This window comes from Cryptomeria japonica, chromosome 7 (assembly GCF_030272615.1).
Source record: "Cryptomeria japonica chromosome 7, Sugi_1.0, whole genome shotgun sequence".
NCBI classification, from domain to species: Eukaryota; Viridiplantae; Streptophyta; class Pinopsida; order Cupressales; family Cupressaceae; genus Cryptomeria; species Cryptomeria japonica.
The window spans coordinates 457954085-457976391 of record NC_081411.1 but is presented as its reverse complement, the minus strand read 5'-3'; positions in this window follow the sequence as shown (position 1 = coordinate 457976391).

Below are 22307 nucleotides of genomic sequence, written 5' to 3'. Positions count from 1 at the left end.
AACTTTTTTCCAAATTTTCAGGGATGAAAGATATTGTGATTTTATTGCAGAATCCAAAGTTACAGCCGATTTGGAGGTGTTTTGATCAGTGAAATTATCAGCCAAAGATTGAATCAAGAAGGTCTTAAAAATTAGGGTTTTGACATTTAACCACTTAATTTTCAGAATTAAAGCACAAATATGAATTGACAATTTGCAATAGAAGGGTAGATCTGAAACAAGCATTAACAATTAAACATTCCACAAGTTTAATTACTAAAAAGAAAATTTTAGGGTTTTTATGCAATCAACCTCTAAAATTTGCAAAAGATCAAACATGGAAATTTAGGAAGGCAAAATTTTCAGATCTAACCATGAATAATCAGAATGATGATGTTCACGTCGGGTTCACGAAAATGTAAAGCGGAAAAATTGAACCCTAGTCGTTCTCCCCTCCCCAACTCCGAGGAGAGAGAAGGGAGAGTCACTAGGGTTGATGGTTTTCACTTAGGGGAGACTTTACATTCAAAAGAGGGGTTGAAACCCACAAGATCCAATCCCACGCAATGCAAGATTGGATTCTAAATGAGCTTCAATGGGTAAGACATCAAGGATACCCTCTTTTGTAAAGAATGTAGAAAGATTGATTGAACTAGGAATGCATGTAAAGTAGGAAAGATTCACTTATAAACAGAGATAGGAATATAGGATGAAGTTGCGGACCTGGAATTAGTAGTAAAATGTTGAGACAGTGCTGTTCTGCAAATTTGAGTGAAAGTTGACAGGATGATGGCGCCCAACGTGCACACGGTCCTCCGAAAAATCCACGAAATGAAGGGGGATCTGTTCGTCTCTGTACAAGGATTCCAGATCTTCAATTACAGCCACGTACCTGCAACCTACACACAGAAAAGAGAGGACGATTGGGGGGTTAGGGATGAGGGGTTTGCCTTTAGGTCAAACCCCAGTTTTGGAATTAACCAAGAAATGAGAATGTTGTAAATGTAAATGTTTGTAATGTAAACAAGTACTGATACCTTGTTGTAAGAATGTTTGTATTCTTACATGCGAAGGTGTAATGTATGTAGTATGTTGTATGTTGTATGTGATCTCCTCTTCAATGGTTGAATCCTTGTCTTGAATGCAACACTTAGCCTTGAATGGAGACTTAGAATGCTCAATTACTTGAAGGAATGCTTGAATGCTTGAATGCTTGAATGTTTGAATATCGTTTCCGCCTTTTTTCCATCTACCAAAATGGGAGAGGAAATGTAGTTTATATACTTGTCAATTAGGGCTGATAGACTGATTTTCCCGACCTTAGGCCGACCAGGAAAGATTATTTTCCAATTTGCAAACTTAAAGACCCGAAGCCCCATAAGAGACCGGGCCCAAAATAGGGCCAGGGACCAGGGCACTGGGTGCCATGGTCCTGGGGGACCAGGGCACTGGGTGCCCTAGTCCTGAAGGACCAGGGTGCTGGGCACCATGGTCCCACCTCCAGGGATAGCGGGGTGCAAGGAGGATCAGGCCAGGGTGCTGAAAAATGCAGTTTTTGATGTCATGAACAAGTTTCGGGGTCTCCATTCAGGTTCCGTGTTGCATCGCCATCGTGAAGACCCAAATGCAGTCAAAATTGCAAGTGTCACAATTTTAGGACGCTATAGTTGTTAATAGAAACTGCATGCCCATAAGAGGTAGACAAGGTTAAAGTGGTTACAGTTTCTTTAGAAATCCGCCTCAGCTTGGGAACTTCAGCGGTTGACCAAAAACTAGTCACAACTTGGATAGCTTCCTTGGTTATAGTGCATATCCTTTCCAGATACATGTTTTTACCATGAACATGACTAAGAATGATTCTTATGTGTTCCTCTTCAAAATCCTCAAGAAAATAAGTTGCATTATGAAAAAATTGATATACTTGGGTTGGATCTTTCCTCTCTTATCGCAAAGGGATTTCAATTGAGAATAAATTGATAGTGATCCTAAATCTTCGATTTTACAATCAATATAGCTAGACAAATCACCTTTTATAATGACACCGTCAGGAACTCAAGATAAAGAATTGTAAGACACTATTCATTCTGATTCCACAACCTCCATAGGTTCTGATGTGATCATTAGCCTCTCTACTTTCTTAGATGATGAAGCCATTCAAATAAACTTGATTCGAAAAGGGATTTACAAAGAAATACCTTAATTCTCGCATGTTGCCTTGATTACCGGTTGATTACTCAAATGCACACCAGTTCCACCTTCACTAATCTTGGAACCAGCTAGCAAATCTCTCTTTGCTCTGCAAATGCTCAAGAATTCTTTTTCGAATGCATTTAGGGTAAAAATAACATAGCTAAACTTTCTTTTATCCTTTTTACCTACTGCATTAAATGCTCGACTGATAGGGTTACAAACCCTAATACACCACTTAACGATGCATACAATATTAACAGGTGCAAAACCGATTGATAAAGATATCAACATTTCACACATAATAACTCAAAAATGCAATCTTTCTTACCACTCATCTTTCAAGGGGTCTGGAATTAGATTTACCGCTATGCTCCCCTTAGCCCTGTTAAAAGGCTCAATTCACCGATGTAGAATTCTCCACACTGGGTGAAGGATTAGGTTCTTCTACAAGTATATCATCATTCTTCTTTTTCTAGATTCGGTTCATCTCTTCTCTAGTTTCCTCAACATTTGCCTTTTGCTTACCTTTCTGATCTTCAGAATGATTAACTGGTTTGTTCTTTTTGGATCTACAGAACTTCACCATGTGTCCTGGTTTATGACAATGATAGCATGCCATTCCAGATGATCTCCAGGGTTCTCCTTCTGCAATTCATAGCCACATGACCATAATTGTTACAAATGGTGCCAATGACATTAGTTATCGTTTCCATCTCAAATGAACTAAACTAGCTGACATAGGGTCTCTGCCAGTTTGAGTTACCCTGGTCATCATAGGTTCTCCTCCAGTTACCATTAGGTCTTTGATTCATGTGAGGTACTGGATTATTTGCTCCATATCTACATTCAACTGATATATGTCCATACATGTTGCATGTAAAACAATGACCTTCAAATCTCTTAGATGCATACCTAGTATTTCCATTGTAGCCTGTATTCTCATTGGGTTTGTTTCTACACACATTTGTAGTATGTCCAGTTTTATGACAAACAAAGCAAATGGGTTTAAAAAATTTCTTACCGGTAGGCTTGTTAGCCTTAGAAGTAGATCCATCCTTGTGAATGTTTCTCTTTGTACCAGAAGACTCTCCTTTCTCATATTGTGTTAAAGACTAGTCCAAATGTATCACCTTTCATCCTTTGTTATTGGATCTTCTCATCTAGCATGGTAGAAATTTTATTGAAAATTTCTAGGTTTCCATTAGCCCTAGTGAGTTCTCTGGTAAGAACTTCATTATGTTTTGTAAGAGTCTCTCTTAGGGATGATGCCATGTCAAGATCTAGCTGCAAAGCCTCTATTTCTTATTTTTTTTGCATGCCAATGCTCATGAAAAGTTGCATTTTCTTGTTTGATCTTAGCAATCTCATGATCTCTTTCTTTGACAAGATCTTCAGCTACCCTCCTAGCTTCCAATTCTTGACTCATGCAGATAGTTAAGGCTTCGAACTCTCTTCTCAGATTTAGCTTTTCACCGTTTAGTTCTTTAACTTCTTCAGCTAATTCATCAATGTTAGCTTCATCTAAAGAACTATTATCATATATTTCCAATAGTTTTTCAGTCATCTCTCCCGTTTTGACTTGTGAAGCTTTAAATCTGACTCTTAGGGTTTCAAACTCTTCCTTGGTAGCTTCAAGCACTCTAGCCATCTCAAAGTATCTCATATCCCCCATGGTGGATTTAGGGTTTCCTTCTGAGCGATTAAGCCTTAAAGAAGTTAGGCTCTGATACCAATTGATAGACTTATAAAGCATTGAGAGTGGGGGTGAATCAGTGATAGAAAAAAACAATACTACTTTAAACACTGAACTATAGATATACTTAATAAGTTTACTCAACACTATGCATGCAATTCAAAATGATATTAAAGTATCCACAATAAGTAAAACATCCACCATAACACAAGTTTTTATACATGGAAAACCTAAATGGGAAAAACCATGGTGAGATGGGACTCACAAGTTAACTATTTGCAGTAATAGGTAACTGATCGGTTAAGGTCTACAAAAGTGCTCTGCTAGGAGCAAATCTTGTTAAAGATCCCAGAGCTCTATTAGGAGCTATACCCTGTTAAAGGTAGTGCCCTGTTAGGAGTAACCTCAATAGAGCATTTCGGAATCCAAACTAATGGATCACCTTGTTAAAGGATTTGTACAATGAATCTTGTTAGAGCTTACTCGGTTAAGGGATTTGACTATTGTAGTGATTAGAAAACAACAGGTGGTGTGATCTAGAAGTAGCACAACTTGCTTGAATAGATTCTCTTCTGCACACTCAAAACTACATCACCAACATATTTTGCAATGCCTTCAATAACTTAACACTTCTATCTCGCATCATATCATCTGATATCATGTCTTGAAAATAGTTCATCATAATGTCATTATATAGACATTTAGATTACATGTTGAATTAGAAATTATATCACAATTTCCAAGGTGCAGTGTATCTAGACAATCAAACATAACTCATCACAAATTACCACCAAAATTTGTTGGTCAGGGTAACTCATCACGACCGGTGATAACTCATCACACAATCAGTCAATACCGGTTGGAAGACCAATACCGGTTAGAGTTAACCATTTCAATATGTAAACCGATTGTCCTTCATTGCTTCTTTGATGATCTCTGCTGAATCTTCAAGTTGGTGTCAAGTTATTCCTGCATATACTGGTTGTATACGTGCACCGATTGACACTCTCTAAACCATCATAAACTAAACTTCCAATACTGGTTGCAATACAAGTAACTTTAGAAGTAATACCGGTCAATTTGAACATATGTGTGTGTGTACATGTTCCATCAATGACAACATATGAAGTCATTCATTACAATCATCATCAAGCCAACAAATTGGTATGCAAATGTTGTGGACAGGAAGAAGGTGAAGACTATGGTGAGACTTTTGCACTAGTTGCTAGATTGGAAGGTGTTAGGACTCTACTTGCATTTGCAGCATGTAAGGGATTTGCACTATATGGTTTAAAGAAAGCACTGAGAGCATGGTATGAAAGGTTACATTCACACCTAATGAAGATAGGTTTTCAAAGAACCAATGAAGACAACAATATATATCTCAAATCAGAAGGAGATAAGATACTGGTTAGTGAAGTGTTTGTGGATGATATCATATTTGGAGGCAATGATGACATGAGTGATGACTTTGCAAATAAGATGAGAAGTGAATTTAAAATGTGTCTAGTAGGAGAGATAAAATTCTTCATAGGTTTACAAATTCAGCACATGAAGAGTGGTATTTTCACCACACAGTCTAAATATGTGAAAGAGGCATTGAAGACATTTGGAGTGAGTGACTGTAAACTAGTTGGGACACCAATAGTTACAAGTTGTAAATTGTCTAAGGATGATGAAGCCGCATCTATTGATGAAAAGGAGTATAGGTCAATGATAGGGAAATTGCATTATGTTGTTCACAATAGACTGGATATTGCTAATGCAGTTGGTCTAGTTGCCAGATTTCAGAACAATCCAAAGGAGACACACTTGATAGAAACCAAGAGGATATTCAAATATTTGAAAGGTACTATTGACAATGGATTATGGTATCCATATGTAGGTAACTTTGATTTGGATGTTTATACAGATGCAAACTGGGCAAGTAATGTTGATGATAGGAAGATCACAACTGGTGGTCCATTCTTTGTTGGAGGAAGACTTGTTTCATGGAGCAGCAAGAAGCAGAGCTGTACATCACAGTGCACTACTAAAGCTGAGTATGTTGCAACGTATATGAATTGTACCCAGGCAATCTAGATGAAACACATTCTGGAAAGATTCAAGTTGAAGATTACAGATCCAGTAAAGATTTTATGTGATAACACTAGTGCAATAAATATTTCAAAGAACCCGGTTTTGCATGTTAGAACCAAGCATATTGAGCTGAAATATCATTTCATGAGAGAGAAAGTGTAGAGTAAAGATGTGTTATTGGAGCATGTATCTACAAAGGAGCAGCTAGCAGATATCTTTACTAAACCTCTGCCTAAGACTACTTTTGAGTATCTTAGAGGTCATCTAGGGGTTGTGCCCCTACATGCGGTCAATTGAGCATGATGTGGAATACATCAGTCCCGGAGCTAATTGAAGAATCTTGCAGCATGATTGGTGTAGAGAGGAGTTATTCCACATGGGGAGCATCAAGTTGCAAGTTGATATTGCAGAACAATGAAGTATGACATTGCATGTTTTACTTTCACTTTGGCATTATTGTCAAAGGGGGAGAAGAATTGTATGATTGACAGAGAGAAGATCTATAGCCAATTACCAGTTGAAGACATGCAAACTCAGTTGAAGGAGAATACATGGTAAAATATAAACCAAGATTCCTATTCATAATCATAGCAATCAAGGGTATTGATACTTGTATTGCCATCAATGCCAAAGGGGGAGATTGTTGGCATTTGCATGAAGATTGCATTGATGAACTTTTTTTGTTGTAATTGGTGTCAATTATAACCAGTAATGGTGTTGTAATAATATTATTTTGTAACCAGTAGGAAGAGATAGTGAAGGGAATTGTAACTGGTAGGAGATCTTGTGAAGGAAACGGGTATTGCTAGAGAAGAAGTGAGTTCAATCGGTAAACCCTACCTGTTGATATGCTAAACCCTAACCGATGGAGTTTGGTGAATTGGTTATATTGGTTTATGATCAAATGATGAGCGGTAATGACCATGCATGCATGTTGATTGAGATGAAGTTTCAAATAGTTTTTGGCGCGTAGAGATAACGGTTTTTATCTTGGGAATGAGGAAGTTCATTGCATGTAATGGAAACCACGTGATGAGTTATAAAGTTTGATGAAGCGGTGATCAAGGAGCGGTTGAGGTTATCTTGAATGGTGTGCAAGTAATTTCTATGTAATCCAACAGTCATACTTGAACCGATTTGTTTGTAATCTCTATGAGATATTAGGTTTGTGATGTGTTACTGACCTATTGTTTTGTTTGTAAGGTCAATGAGTTTTTTTGTTGTTGTGCTAGAAATTTCGGTTGAATGTAAGAGTGATTGGTTGCCAAACCAGATGATGTATCTACAATATGTGTAAAGGCAGACAAGAGCACAAAAAGGATCTGAACAAGAAAGTGTAGCGCTATTCAAACAGATCAGGAAACCCCTGTTGTTCTCTAACAATTACAACAGTCAAATCCCCTAACTGGGTAAGCTCTAACAAGCTTGGTGTTATCTAAATCCTCTAACTAGATGATCCATTAGCTTGGATTTCAAATCCTCTACCGAGGTTACTCCAAACAGGGTATTGCTTCTAATGGGGCATTATAGTCAATCCCTTAGCTGGGTGGTCCCTAACAGGATCTGTTCTTTATAGGACTTATTGTAAAGATTTAACAGGCTTGGCTCCTAATAGGGAAAACTTTAGAAGAGTTTAGAATACTTGTAGGTATTCATCCCCACCGTGGTTTTTCCCATTTGGGTTTCCACATCAAAATCATTGTGTCAAGTGGTGAATGTTTTTGTGGTTACGTTTGATATGGTTAATTTTCGTAACTGCTAAATCCACTTATATATGATATGATGACCGCCAACAATTTGAAAAGAGCTTTTACTTTTGTCAGTAAAGTATTTGGATATTTTGGTTAAATGGTTTGTAAGTTTTAGAGTTGTTTTATTGTTATTATGTTATGATAGTCAATCGGTTTACTTGATAGTGATATTGCAATTTGACATTTTTGAGTTTGTCTTGAGAGGTTGTTTTTGTTTGGTGAAAATTTTATGTCACTTTTCTATCTACTAATTCACCCCCCCTCTTAGTAGTTTACCGGATCCTTATTGATTCATCATACCATCATACCTATGTCAGAAAATTAAGGTGTTTTTTGACAGACAAGTATATGAGGAGCTCCATGCCTCTCATTTAAGGATATAAGAGTATAATAGGATAATCATAAAGCATCCATTCAAGAAATCTATCATTAAAGAATTGAAGCATTCGTCATCAAGCATCTCTAGAGGTCTTCAAGGTTGCACATTCCTCATTTATCCATTGTGGAGCAACATTACTTCATTCTTATGCAAGCATGTGTGTGTGATTAGGGGTTTTTTATGTTCATGCCATTTCATACAACTTATGTGGCTACATTCAAGGGAAAAAGCATCATTATCATTCATTACAGATCTAAGGTATATCCTTCCATCATTTATTTTAGTTTTTGTAATATTTCATTCAATGTTAATTCCTAAAGTGGGGTTTGAATTAGGCAAACCCCTATTCCCCACCTATTTTCCCTTTTTTCTATGTGTAGGAAACAAGTATGGAGCTGAGATCTTCAGAATAAGCATTATTTACAGTGGCAAATCGATCCCCCATTGTAGTGCAAAATTTTTGGAGGACCAGGGCGATGAGCCCATGCTCATGACATTTTAGGAGCTCATTTTGGGAATAGGTCAAAATTTTCTTACATTTATCATATCCAGGTTTGTGGCTCAATCTAGCAACTATAGCTTATTGTTTATGCATATCTACTTCAATTTCCAACACTTTTATCCAAATTTCAGCATTTAAACTCACAAAAGAGGGTATATTAATTCACATTATCAACCCCCCAATCCAACCAGTATTCTCAGTCTTAATCTTTGTTGGATTGTGACTAGATTTATTGGATTGGACTTTTTTTTTAATGTAATGGCCTTTAAACCACAAAATTAGAGGTTTCTTCCTTCTATGGTGGAAACCCTAATTTTTTACCAATACACAAAGAAATGCAACTCTCACAATTGAAGAAAAGGAGAAAAAACTAGTGGAATAAAACTCCTTTCTAAAAGATAAAAAATGCAATAACTATATTAGTGAAAGGAGGAAACAAGTATGAATTAATGTGACCCCCTAGGGACTACTTCTATCACAATAGTACAATGAATGTCCCCCCATAAGTGTGTGTGTGTGTGTGAGAGAGAGAGAGAATAAGAATTACCCCAATGAAGAATCAACTCTTGTACCAATGATGAATGTCTAAATACAAAACGTGATCTACTAACTACAAACAACATTTCTCCCCTTAGGAAGAAAAAAATCCACTAGAGATATGAAGAGACACTCCCATAAACATGAAGATGTAGGAATATAAATTCATTTACTATGTGCATCTAGAAAGTACTCAAATATTTATGTTTCCATATTGAAAGATGTTGTTGTCACAAACCAATCGGGTATGTGCCCAATTAATGTAGGAACTGATAAATTAGGACTATACAAAAAGTGATGAATAATAAGCTGCATAGGTGATGAGGATGGGTTGACAACACTAGTGAGTCTATCAACAAAAAGGGATGAATTTCCTTAAAATTATTTACCAAATCTGTAGTATGAGACTCCACAAACAAGGATGATATGTCTATAAGATACAAATCCCATGTATTTTTGTTTGAAAGAACAATGCCTCGTTGCATTGAATCAATGAGGGCTATGATTGCACTAATGCTAAGCTCATCATGATTAATAGAGGATGAAGATGATTGAGATGTGATCTCAATGTGAGGAGTAGGAACATGGAGATAGGCCTCCAATCTATCATAACATGCAAGATTTATGATATACTCAAGCTCCTCGAAAGTATCATTATCTAAGGGTATACAATTTGAATGTGAAAGGGGAAGAAGACAATTTACTACAAGCTACTTTAGGAATGGAGAAATATGAGGGTATCCATGCATCTCTAAAATTCCAGTCCAAAGTGCACAAGGACACTCAAGGTCTAATATAGAACACTATGAGTCCATACAAAAAAGGAAAAATATATAGCCACCTAAGATGTGTTAGGATGCAATGTCACCAAGATTCATGATTTCCCTTTGTCAAGCTGATAATAAATAGATAAACATAAAACCCATGATACATCCTCATACAAAATAATCAAATTGCAAACACCTCAAATCATATAATATATATCAAATAAAACTCTATCCAACAAACAGATCCATCCCAAGTGCTAAAATATCCAATTAATTGACCAAATACTTAAAACACATAAATCTTTAAATAAAATGTACCTAGTACAAAATTTGGAAAAATGAACCAGATATTTGGATAGAGCACTGAACCACCTTTCAATTAATGTTTTTTTTATAAATGGAGTCTAAATGTGCAAGATAATGCCTTAGAAGTGCAAAACTAAAGATCTAACTTTGCAAGCCTAGTCCAAAAATTGAAGTAATATTTTCCATATCCTCATTCACCTCATAATTATTATGATGAGTATGAATCACTAACTATTGACCAATTGGATAAGATTGATGATGAGTTTAAAAATCTTCAGCAATGGATGGGTCAACAATACTCAGATGGTGAGGTAATCCCCTTGATTAAAGGATTAAAAAGAATGGTTCAAAGTGATAAGATAGGTGTGGATTTGTTGTGTGGCCTTACTCATATTGTTGATACTAATATTATGCCAATAAAAAGTTATGATAAATTCCTTGGTTATTCTCAACCTACTATCCAAGTTAATCTTTCCATTCCTATGCCTACATCCTGTTGGTATTTTGGTATGGTTTTTTCATTGATGTCAATACCTGCTAAATACACCTACTTTGGAGATCCAGCAACATTCACCGGCAAACAATAAACTGTGCAAACAGTTACCGGTATATGGTTAACCGATAGGATATAATGTTCACCGGTACCTGCATTGACATGGAAGACACTTGGTAATGTCGAAGACATCATGTGGACACTTTACTTTCAAGTAATAATCATTGGTATATTCTCATTTGCATATTTGCTTTTACCGGCAAATAGGTCCAGGTTATCTAGGGTTACACCGGTAGGTTTATCTTTTCCAGATCAGAATGGCACGCTATGGAGATGATTTATTATTGTTGTAAATGCATTAAGCCGACATGTTCAATCGGTTATTGCATCGGATATTGTATTGTTTGTAAAATGTTTTTATTGTAATATCTTGTAGAGCTGACCTACTAAAATTGGTCTTAGGGTATGGTATAAATGTAAGATATTATTTGTAAGATCAAGTGTGGAATGCAAAAAAGATCTAAGGAAAGGTATATGCAAGATCAAGCAGGGATATACACGAAGACATCATTTGAAGGTGAAGTTAGGTTTTTATAGAAGCATATCAGCATTACACCGGTACTGAATCCAGCATATGAAGATGCTATTTTGTGCAGTACATTCTCATTGGATTTAACCATCCAACTATAGTTAGTGTGACTCCCATTTGTGATTGAGTAGTGAGCTCTAGGCTATTGGCCTTTCTGCATGTGCAGATTCCTCTTGTACACTTACTATCTACAGTAGTATCATCTGATTGTGGGTAAGGTTTCCCATCGGGGTTTTTCCCCTTACAGGGTTTCCACGTACAAATATTGGTGTCATGTGTTGTGGATGACTTTGTGCTTATGTTTCATGCATTAATTCTTACCGGTATAGTAATTTTTTGTTAACATTGTCCACCGGCTTACTTAACTAATTTACCGGTATTAAGCATTAAGTTGGTTAATAAGTTTTTGGTTTGAATTTATTAGACAACTGATTCACACCCCCTCACTCTCAGTTGTCTCCGGGACCTACAATTGGTATCAGAGCCTAGTCCTCTTTTTGCAGAAGTTTAACAACTTGAGGAGATCCAATGTCTACTAAGTATTCCAGAAAGGATAGTCCTAAACTTGATGGAACCAACTATGGGATATGGAAAATCAGAATGGAGACACATCTGAATTGCATTGGTAAAGACATCTAGGAAGTTACTAAGAATGGTTATACTGCTGCTGTAGCTAGTCAGACTGCTCCCATTACTTTAGCCAAAGATGAAGAAAATGATTGCAAAGCAAGAGAAGCACTTTTGAGCGCATTATCAGATCAACAAATCATGGGATTATTAGATAGATCCACTGCAAAAGCTATTTGGGATCATTTGGAAACACTAAATGAAGGGGATTCCAAAGTCATAATTGCAAAACTTGAAAGCTTCCGAGTCAGGTATGAACATCTAAAAATGGAAGAAGATGAAAGGATTTCTGCTTTTATGGAAAGAGTAAATGAAATTGTTTTGGGTATCAAATGTTGTGGAGGAACCTTGAGTGAAGATGAGATTGTTTCAAAAATCTTAAGAGGTTTACCACCGACATACAAAATGAAGGTTACTACTATAAATGAGTTGAGAACAATGCCTAATACATCAGTAACTAGGGACACATTGATTGGAAAACTTTCAGCTTTTGAAATTGAGGAATTTGGTCCTGTTGCTACTATAAAAACTGATTTGGCCTTCAAAGCATCAACATCATCTGCTCCATCCTTCGACAAATCAGACTGGAGAGCCTTTTATGCAAGAGAACTTGAAGATACCAGGAAGGAGAATGAAGAGCTTGAAGAGCTTGAAGCACTATTTGCAAGAAAAATGCCAAAAGGTCCAATTGGAAGTAAGTATGAAGGTAAAGCACCCTGTAAATGTTTCAACTGCAATAAGATTTGTCATATGGCTTCAAGATGCCCTGATAGACATGCTAGACTAAGAGAAGACGCTAGAAGGACATACAAACCTAATCCTGAATATCAAAGATACAGATTTAAGAAAAACAAAGATAAATCTTGTTACATTGCTGATGAAGGTGTGACTGATGATTCTGATGAGGATCCAACAGACAACGGATGGGTCTTTGCTTCTATAACAGAAGATCAACCGGTACCTATTGCTCAACCGGTAGAACAAGCCCTAGCAGCCAAAGTTAAATCCAAGGATGAATGGATTATTGACTCAGGATGCTCACATCACATGACTGGAGACAAAGGTAAATTCTTGAACTTTCAAGAATACAATGGAGGTTTAGTAAGATTCAGAGATGACAAAGCCTGTTCAATCAAAGGTAAGGGTTCAATATCTCTTGATGGTAAACATAACATTGACAATGTCTACTATGTTGAAGGATTAAAACACAATCTTTTAAGTGTTGGTCAATTAGTTGAGAAAGGTTTTTAGTTACAATTTAAAAATGGAAAATGCAAAATCATGAATAGAACTAGTCTAGAAATTGCAACCGGTAATCAGACTAGAGGTAATATCTTTCATTTGAATAATAGTGAAAAGGCATGCTTAATTGCACATATAGATGAAAGTTGGCTATGGTATAAAAGACTATGTCATGTAAATTTTGATTGCATGATAAAAATCAGTACTTCTAAGGCTGTTAGAGATCTACCTAAAATTGTGAAACCTCAGAATACAATTTGCAAGGAATGTCAATTTGGAAAACAAGTTAGAGCTAGTTTCAAAAGTATTCTAGAAAAATCCAATAATGCTCTTGATATAATTCACACTGATTTATGTGGTCTAGCTAGAACTAAAAGCTTACAAGGTGATAGATATTTCATGCTAATTATTGATGATTATCCTAGAATGTGTTGGGTTACTTTTCTCAGAGAAAAACAAGAAGCACTTGGGAAGTTCAAGCTATTTAAAGCAATGGTTGAAAATGAAACCGGTAAGAAAATTAAATGTTTAAAATCAGATCAAGGAGGAGAATTCACATCTAGAGATTTTAATACATTCTGTGAAGTAAATGGAATCAAAAGACAGTTATCAGCACCTTGGACACCACAACAGAACGAAGTTGTTGAAAGGAAAAACAAAACTATTTTGGATGCAGCAAGAAGTATGTTATCTAAAGCAAATCTACCACATGTGTACTGGAGAGAGGCAGTAAGCACTGCTGTCTATACATTCAACAAAGTTCACATCAAAGGTGAAACCGGTAAGACCCCTCATGAACTATGGTTTGGTAATACTCCTACTCTTAAGTATTTCAGAATTTTTGGAAGTAAATGTTATATTAGAAGAGATGAGTATATTGGCAAGTTTGATCCTAGAAGTGATGAAGGAATATTTCTTGGTTATTCATCTACGAGTAAAGCTTATATATGTTTTAATAAAAGATTACAGAAAATTGTTGAAAGTACAAATGTAAAGATTGATGAACAATATAGAGGAACTTCAAGGTATATAGACTTTGAACTGGTAACAGAAATTATGACAAATGAACCAACAGTAAATCCACCGGTACAAAATGATGATCCAGTTACTCCGGTATCATCAGAGGATTCCACAATAATTGAAGAACAACAATAGACTAAGACACCCCGGTATGTAAGACTGAATCATTCTGAAGATCAGATAATTGGAAGCAAATTTAAAGGAGTCATGACAAGAGGAAGATTGGCAAATGAAGAGGTATGTCTTATTTCTCAAATTGAACCATTATCTATCAATGAGGCATGTGAAGATAAATTTTGGATTAAAGCTATGGAAGAAGAATTAGGACAAATTGAGAAAAATAATACTTGGACATTAGTTCCCTGGCCTGAAAATAAAAATGTAATTGGAACCAAATGGGTATTTAGAAACAAACTCAATGAAGATGGTAAGGTTGTCAGAAATAAATCAAGACTAGTGTGTAAGGGATATTCTCAAAAAGAAGGACTTGATTACAATGAAACCTTTGCACCGGTAGCCAGAATTGAGGCAGTTAGATTATTCTTGGCCTTTGCAGCTCACAAGGATTACAAAGTTTATCAAATGGATATTAAATGTGCATTCTTGAATGGAGATCTTGAAGAGGAAGTCTATATTGAACAACCTAATGGATTTTCCTTGATAGATGACAATGATATGGTTTGCAGATTAAGAAAAGCTCTGTATGGATTAAAACAAGCTCCAAGAGCTTGGTATGCAAGACTGGATAAGTATCTTTTAAAGATTGGTTTTACTAAAGGAAATGCAGATAGCAATTTATAGTACAAAGTAACTAATGATGACATCTTGATTATGGAAGTATTTGTTGATGATATAATCTTTGGAGGAGAAGATGGATTATGCAAAGAATTTTCTCTTAAAATGCAGCATGAATTTGAAATGTCTATGATCGGAGAAATAAAATTCTTTTTAGGATTGCAGATTTTATAGACTGATAAAGGCATATTTTTGAGTCAATCTAAGTACTTGAAAGAACTACTTAAGAAATTTGAGATGGAGAACTCTAAACCGGTAAGCACACCTATGACTACAAATGACAAATTATCTCAAAGGGATGAATCTACACCTATTAATCCAACTAGATACAAATCTATGATAGGAGGATTACTGTATTTGACACAAACCAGACCTGATATTATGAATGTAGTATGTATAGTTTCTAAATTTCAGAGTAATCCTAGGGAAAATCATGAATCAGCAGTAAAAAGGATTTTCTGGTACTTACAAGGCACAACAAATCTTGGATTATGGTATCCTAAAGATGAAAATTTTGATCTATATGCATACACAGATGCAAATTGGGCAGGAGATGTGGATGATAGAAAAAACACCATTGGAGGAGCATTCCTTCTTGGAAAGAGATTAGTTTCTTGGTTAAGTAAGAAACAGAGTTGTACATCTTTATCAACAACAAAATCGGAATATGTTGCAGCAGCAACAAATTGTACACAGGTACTTTGGCTTAAGCAAATGTTGAAAGACATAAAGGTAAAATGCAAGGAACCTATTACTATATATTGTGATAACACTATAGCAATTGATATATCTAAGAATCCAGTATTACATTCTAAAACAAAACATGTTTCTATCAAACTGAATTTTCTAAGGGAAAAAGTTGAAGAAAAAGAGATAAAACTGGTTTATGTGAATACTAAAGAACAACTTGCAGATATTTTCACAAAACCTTTGCCCAAGGAAACTTTTGAGTATCTCAGAGATCAGCTCAGAGTCTTACCTCCACCGGTAGAGACTTAGACAGATGATGATTGTCATCAACCGACATAAATAAATGGACAAATCTTTTATTCCTGTATTTGATGAGGAAGCTACCTCCCAGGGGGAGTAGTTGGTATATTGACTTGGTTGGTATTTTGTATGAACTTGACCTTTTGTGACTTTGGCATTTGATGTCAAAGGGGGAGAGATATATGGAAAAACATTAGGGAGAGATGTATGAAAAATGCATTATCTTTTTGAGGAGAGATTGGTATAAACACATATTACTCCCAGGGGGAGAATTGGTTTTTGTACTTGGCATTTCTGTTTTGGCACTTTGATGGTTTTTCCATCTTGTGTTGCCATCAATGCCAAAGGGGGAGATTGTTGGTATTTTGGTATGGTTTTGTCATTGATGTCAACACCTGCTAAATACACCTACTTTGGAGATCCAGCAACATTCACTGGCAAACAGTTATTGGTATATGGTTAACCGGCAGGATATAATGTTCACCGGTACCTGCGTTGACATGGAAGACATTTGGTAATGTCAAAGACATCATGTGGACACTTTAATTTGAAGTAATAATCATTGGTATATTCTCATTTGCATATTTGCTTTTATCGGCAAATAGGTCCAGGTTATCTAGGGTTACACCGACAGGTTTATCTTTTCCAGATTAGTGTGGCACGCTATGGAGATGATTTATTATTGTTGTAAATGCATTAAGCCAACATGTTCAATCAGTTATTGCATCGGATATTGTATTGTTTGTAAAATGTTTTTATTGTAATATCTTGTAGAGCCGACCTACTAAAATTGGTCTTAGGGTATGGTATAAATGTAAGATCTTATTTGTAAGATCAAGTGTGGAATGCGAAAAAGATCTAAGGAAAGGTATATGTGAGATCAAGTAGGGATATACGCGAAGACATCATTTGAAGGTGAAGTTAGGTTTTTGTAGAAGCATATCAGCATTACACCGGTACTGAATCCAGCATATGAAGATGCTATTTTGTGCAGTACATTCTCATTGGATTTAACCATCCAACTGTAGTCAATGTGACTCCCATTTGTGATTGAGTAGTGAGCTCTAGGCTGTTGGCCTTTCTGCATGTGCAGACCCCTCTTGTACACTTACTATCTGCAGTAGTATCATCTGATTGTGGGTAAGGTTTTGCACTGTGGTTTTTCCCCTTATAGGGTTTCCACGTACAAATATTGGTGTCATGTGTTGTGGATGACTTTGTGCTTATGTTTCATGCATTAATTCTTACCGGTACAACAATTTTTTGTTAACATTGTCCACTGGCATACTTAACTAATTTATCGGTATTAAGCATTAAGTTGGTTAATAAGTTTTTGGTTTGAATTTATTAGACAATTGATTCACCCTCCCCCCCCCTCTCAGTTGTCTCTGGGACCTACACATCCTTTCCTAGTGTGCCTACATTTACATCTTCTATCATGATTAATTACACATAAAATATTAATCTTACACATGTTAGTCATTGATGCAATCATATTAATCAATATTGTTACATACCTCCTTGTGTGAATATTCCATTTGTTTCACAACCATCTCCCATACCAACATACCATAATTTTCCCCCTCCTTATTCTCAACTTCCACGGACTTACAAGAATGTTAATCCTCCATCACAATCCAATATGTCCAATTCTCATTCCTCCACTAAAGTAACTATCAATATCCTAGCGAGAACTATTACATCCTTACATCACTAATTGGTTTCTATAACTCAATCCAAATTCAATGTTCCCACATTTGATGTAGCAAGTCCATTATCTGATGATGTTTTTCATGCAATTCCTCCTAAGCATATGGAAATTCTCTAGTTCAAGTTATACAATGGAAAGGGTGACCCTTTGACTCATGTTCAAAGACATTTCAAACTTTGTGTAGTTATTTCTCTCATGATCAAAGACTTATGGAAAAATTATTTACTTGAATCTTTAGAGATAAACCCTTGCAATGGTATTATTCTTTGTCTCCTTATTCTATGTCTTCTTCCCAATAATTGGCTAATTGTTTCATCTAGCAGTTTCAAAATAAAATTTGTCCTAAGATTAGTTTGATTGATTTGATTCATTGTAAGAAAGAAGTTAGAGAAAAAGTGACTAATTTTATTCGTAGATATAAACATTTGCATTCACAAATTGATTATCATGTTCCTAATCATGATGTTAAAAGATTTTTTATTACTAATTTATAAAAAGATATTAGAGATAAGCTTCTATTTTTTAGTTTGTTTCTTTTACTTAACTATGTGCAGTGCTTCATAATTATCAGCTTCAACTAAGTCAATTTGAATCATCCTCTTCAATGGCTCTGACTGATAAGAATGAGAGTGATCAACAATCATTTATGAAGTTCAAACCCAATAAAGGTTTCATCAAGATAAATGATAAGATCAACACTCAAGTGGCAACCGCAACATCAGGTCTGGCCCCTTTATCCAAGTACTTTAGAAAATAATTAACTCCTCTTTCTGAATCTTTGCATAGTATAATGTTGAGATTGATAAATAATAGTGTGTTGCAACTTCCTCCCATCAAACCAATTGATTATTCTAAGCCATTTCCAGCCACTCATGATCCTAAAGCTTTTTGTCAATATCACTGTCAACTTAGTCATGATACAAATAAATGTTACTAGTTGAGAAATAAGATTCAAGACTTTAATAATAACACTATTTTTGTAGCTAGTGTGAATGACAAAGAGAATATGTATGTAGCTCCTCTTAACCAAAATATCCAAATCTTCACCAATCTGTTACCTTCTTATTCTACTAATGTTGTTGAGTTTGAGTCACTTTCTTTTTCTCATAATGACCTTGGTATAGAATCTAGTAATGTTTGACAAACCTTAACCTAAAAAATATTTATGCATTACCTTCAATCCTAGTGTAACTATTGTTGCACCTGATGGCCCATCATATAATACTACAAAGATCAAAGACAAACTCTCATGAGGTGTTCTCATTGATCCAATATGTATGGTGAATGTGATTACTAAAGAACATCTTTTTACTCACAATTGCATAAAGTAACATATGATAAATGTGATGTTATGGTTAAGGTTTATGATTATTTTTCTTGTCTTACCATTGGTTCCATTACTCTTCCCATTGAGTTCAGTACTAAGTGCTTAGATGTCACTATTTTTATTATTCTTACATTGAATCAATTTCATGTGAAGTTGGTACATCCTTGGCTCTCTTCCATGAAAGGTATCCCTTATACAATTCATAAATGTTTGAAATGCCCTCATAATGGCACTATTATAATAGTTAATCATAGCCTTTACCAACCCACAATGTGTTAGGATAACTGATGGACAACCGAGAGGGGGGGGGGTGAATCACTTGTCAATAGATTATACAACTTTAAGCACACAAAACCTTTTACTGAAATTCATAAATCAAATACCAGAATAACATATATAAAAATCAAGCATAAACATAAATCAAAGAATAATTACTAACCATTCATAACATATAACACCATGATTTGTATGTGGAAAACCCGGTAAAGAGAAAAACCATGGTGGGAAGCCTACCCATAGTCAAATAATACTTCTGCAACAAGTATGTGATTACAATAAGAGGGGCCTGCACATGCAGGAAGGCCAATAGCCTAGAGTGCACTACTCATCACAAAAGACGCCTCACTAACTACAAAATAAATCTAGACTACAATCCAGAAAGATGAATGAACTGCAAGAATAACATCTCCTATGCCTGAGTAGATTTTTGGTTAAACTCAATATGGGAGGTCTTAAACCTCTTTTACAAACTTAATTCAATCACCTATGATCAACCAAAAGCTCTGCATATGATTACAACTTTATTCACACACAAATAATCCCATAACCTTGACCTACCACATATATATGATCTACAAAGAGATTTTACATTATATTTATACCAACCCGAGACCTAAACAATTAGTTCGGCCACCTAAGAGTTAATACAATAGATCTGTTACATAATCCCATAAACTAATGATAAACCAAGTCAGCCTAATACCGAAACAACATAAACCAAACAATAAATCCAACCAGTGACACATTGGGAGCATCAACCAACATGTTACATAAATCGGTCCATAACCTAATAGAATAACCACCGTACCTAAAATAGGTTGCCATAAGCCAAATGAAACACCATGCACAACTAGAACATGAACATGATAACCTTCTAGAAGCCGCACCATCACTACTTATCGGATTCATCAAACGATCTTCATCAAAGCGCTGCCGGTAAAACCCTTACCGGTAACCAAAAGGCTTACTAGAACATATGGTAGCATCCGGATCACCAAATCCCAAACCATTTGAATGTGATACACATCAGGAACACATGGATAACCAATCCAAACCAATTACAATAGTCAGACCAAAACTAGAGACAAATCTCTAGATCAACATCAAAGACCAACCGCTCTACCGGAAGCCGGTAGATAGCAAAACAACTAGTTTTGACATAAATGATAAACATCAATGAAACACATCATCAATTTCTGCAAATTTCCAACACAATAAAGTGTGGAAATTTCACTCTTGATTACTTTTGGCCTAAACAACCCAAGCCCTTAAAGCCTCAAAATGACATCATTTTCTTATCTTATCATGAATAGAAATATGAGATGGTAATGGCCTTGAGTAAACCTAGAGACCCTACACCCATGTATTTTTCTTCTCCTCATAATAGACTTGGTATTCTTTCTACTCCTTCTATTCACCCTATATATGTCACAGTCCCATCTCCTATGTCCTACAAAGGAAAGTGTGTTGGCAAGAAAATAAGTCTATGTAAATTGATCCTCAACATTTGCAAGTCTTGACTAAAACTAAAGAAATCATTGTGTAAGAGAATGTCGTGCTAAGGCTTGCGAGATTGCTTCCCAAACCATTTCCTCCCTAAAGAAACCAAATGTTGATTTGGTCCCATTTATCCAACCTTTGTCGAATCCTAGTGAGGAAGTTCAACTAAAATCACCTAAATTAAAAATGCTTAAGAAAAATGACGGTTCTGTTGGCATTATCTGAACCGGCATGGCATTATGTAAACCGGCATGAAGACATAATGATATTGTATGTTGTCATTGATGTCAATATGGGACATAGTGTGAACCGGCACATGTGATAAGTGAAGAGAGAGGAACCGACATATGTATGAACCGGTTTATATGCCAAAGTGAAGTGGCATATTTGTTCAAGGTGAACCGACACGTAGTTATGGGAACTGGCACATGGAAGCATTGTATGACTACCGGTTGGTAGGTAGCTTCCACTTCAGGGTTTTCGGTTGGAGTACCTCAAGTCTGTGTGACTCAATCGGTGATCTTTGTGTGATGAGTTAGCAGTATGATGAAGGATAGATCGTGTTGCCACGTAAGCTCTGTGTGCATGAAGGATCTTGCATGAAGATGACTATTCCTATCTACCTCAGGAATGTGCGAAGTCTGTCAAATGGTGATAACGCGTGATGGGTTATCAGCCGCCATGAAAACGATGGATAATAGACAATGGAGAATATCTTGAGATCGATTCAAGATTGTTGCATTTAATGCAGCATGATTCAATGGTCAGGATCAAACCATTTGAATTGCTTAACCCAACAGGTTTAGGGTTTAGGGGTTTTGCTACCGACGTATATGTTTCCTATAAGGTCAATGTTGGGTTTCCTTTTGAGGTTGTTGGCAAAAGTTGTGAGTGTGTATCCAAGGAAAGTGATACGTGATTCTTGCCAGACCAAAGGAGAGAAGAGATACCTACAAAGTGAATGTGCAGAAGGAAAAGAGGAGCCTAAACAGATCTGCATTAGCATTAAGTGTTGTTAATAGATCATTGTAATACCTGTTGATCTCTAACCACTTCAACAGTTGTAAAATACCCTAATAGGGTAGCCTTAACTGGCTTGATTCAAAATCCCTTAAATTGGGTGGTCTTAACCGGCTTGTTTCAAATCCCTTAACCGGGTAACTCGAGGCTAATGAGCTCTGAGAAGCTAGAGAAGCTTAGGAGATCCTTTCAGCTATTGAGTTCTTGAAATCCTCTAACAAGGTGACCCTACCAGGTTTAACCCTTAACCGGGTGATCCTTAACAGGATCAGTTCCTACCAGAACCTATTGTAATGTCCTTAACCGGACAAGGCTCCTAACAGAGCGGACTTCTAAAGAGTTCAAAAAGTAGCTTGTGGGTATTCATCCCCACCGTGGTTTTTCCCAGTTGGGTTTCCATGTGAAAAATATGTGTGTCATGTGAAATGCTTCTGTCTTGTGATGCTTTGTTTTACCTGTTAAGCACATGAAGGTTCTATGTTTTATGCCTGTCTATTAAAAATATTGAACTCATTGTTGTGAAGATCTGAT